The 1,892-nt window shown below is 41.8% G+C and overlaps 1 pseudogene; it reads right to left on the minus strand.

Moving 5' to 3' along the window:
- LOC106340258 overlaps window positions 1–789 on the minus strand; it is a 4,743-nt pseudogene extending 3,954 nt beyond the window's left edge.
- Window positions 790–1,892: the final 1,103 nt, after the last annotated feature.

Consider the following 1,892-nt stretch of genomic DNA (forward strand, 5'->3'; position numbering starts at 1 on the left):
ACCACAGCCCGAACAAATATTGGATAATCCCTCATATGAGACATAGAATCTTGCACCATTAACCATAATCGAACCCTTCAATGGTTTCTTAAGGTTAACCTCCCCACAGACCCGTGCAAACCTTGCTCTCTCCAGGTTTGACGTGGTTGCATCTACCCTGATTGGCTTCCCCACTCCTTTAGCAATACCAAAAAGAATTGCTTTGTGATAAAAGTTAACCGGTAGATCAGAGATACGCACCCAAACTGGCGTTGTAGTTATATCATCCTTAACTGGATCAAACTCTGGGTTCCAAGCCTGAACCATAAGATAGCTCCCAAACGCTCTCCACGGTCCTCCTGTTAAAGCATTCATGTAATCTTCCTCCTCTCCAAAACGAATCATGAAGTACTGACGGGGTAGGTCCATAACGACCATCGCTCCTTTAGGTTTCCATAATTCTTTTAGTCGCCGATGCAAAGCCATAAGCGGCACATTCCGTCCAAGAACTTTGACGATTATGCACTGCTTCCATAAGTCATTCATAGCCTCCAGCACATCCGTTCCTATGGTAATCACTGGTTCCCCATCCACCCCATCAGGGAATTCGAGAGTAACCCTCTCTGCCACAAACTTCTCATCTAAAACATCCTCCGGCCTGCGCATCCCACCACCACTAATCCCTACCAACTTCCTTGCCCATGAGTCAGGGATATCCGGGGGATCACCCGGAGGCCTCCCCTGCCCTCCGGTATCATCCATCATCACATCCTGACTCGTCACCCCTAAAACCCTAGTTTCGCTTGACATCGCCTGTTTTTTATGCTTCTTTTCTTTTGGTGGAAGTAACTACCTCAAGACCACTAGCCCACCACAATTGATTTTTGTTGTGTAATATAGGTGAGGTAGTGTTTGTATTTATATATTTTGTGTGTATAAATTAAAAGAGAAAGATGGTTGACGTGAGTGAGAGAGATGATGTTAACTCTGACTTTTTCATAAATATATGAATTGATCAAATGAAAGAAGTGAACGTACATATTTATAGTAAAGTAAAATTAATAAAATATATAAGACGGTCACTTCCAGTTGGTCGTTTTAGATGAGGATGAAATAATCATATTATATTTCCATCTTTCCTCCTTGATTATTCATCCTTGTATTACGTAGTGCCTCGTTAAAAACCTAGTCATGGAAAATACATTGGGACAAAAACCATGACAAGGAAAAAAGAGTACACTGCCGCAATCTTCCCCTGAGAATAATGGACATAGCTTTTTCTTCACAGGTCACGCAAATGCCGCATTCCGATACCGTAGACATGTTTACGGAATGTTCTAGTCGGAAGAGCTTTGGTGAACAAGTCAACTGGATTATCGCATGACTGTACATACTCAATGTCCACTTCTTTATTTTTCTCGAGCTCCCTTACGTACGAGAAAAATCTTGGAGGGATGTGCTTTGTTCTGTCACTCTTAATGTAGCCTTCCTTGAGTTGAGCAACACAAGCCGAATTATCTTCAAATATCTTCGTCGGCTCTTTCTTATTGACTATTCCGCTTGATTCTTGTATGTGGTGACTCATTGATCGAAGCCACACACATTCTCGACATGCTTCGTGAAGCGCAATAGTTTCTGCATGATTCGAAGTAGTCGCAACTAGAGTTTGTTTCTGGGACCGCCAAGAGATCGCGGTTCCACCAATTGTAAAAACATAGCCACCCCAAGACAAAATTTGTCTTGCCGAGATCTTTCATTTCGAACTCCACTTTCATATGAGTTCGAGCATTATCAACCTCCTTTTGAGTTCCAATTATGTTCAGGTCATCTACATATACATCAATGATCATAAAGCCAGATGACGATTTCTTTATAAAAACGCATAGACATATCGCATTATTCACATATCCTTT

Source organism: Brassica oleracea, chromosome C1 (assembly GCF_000695525.1).
Source record: "Brassica oleracea var. oleracea cultivar TO1000 chromosome C1, BOL, whole genome shotgun sequence".
NCBI classification, from domain to species: domain Eukaryota; kingdom Viridiplantae; phylum Streptophyta; class Magnoliopsida; order Brassicales; family Brassicaceae; genus Brassica; species Brassica oleracea.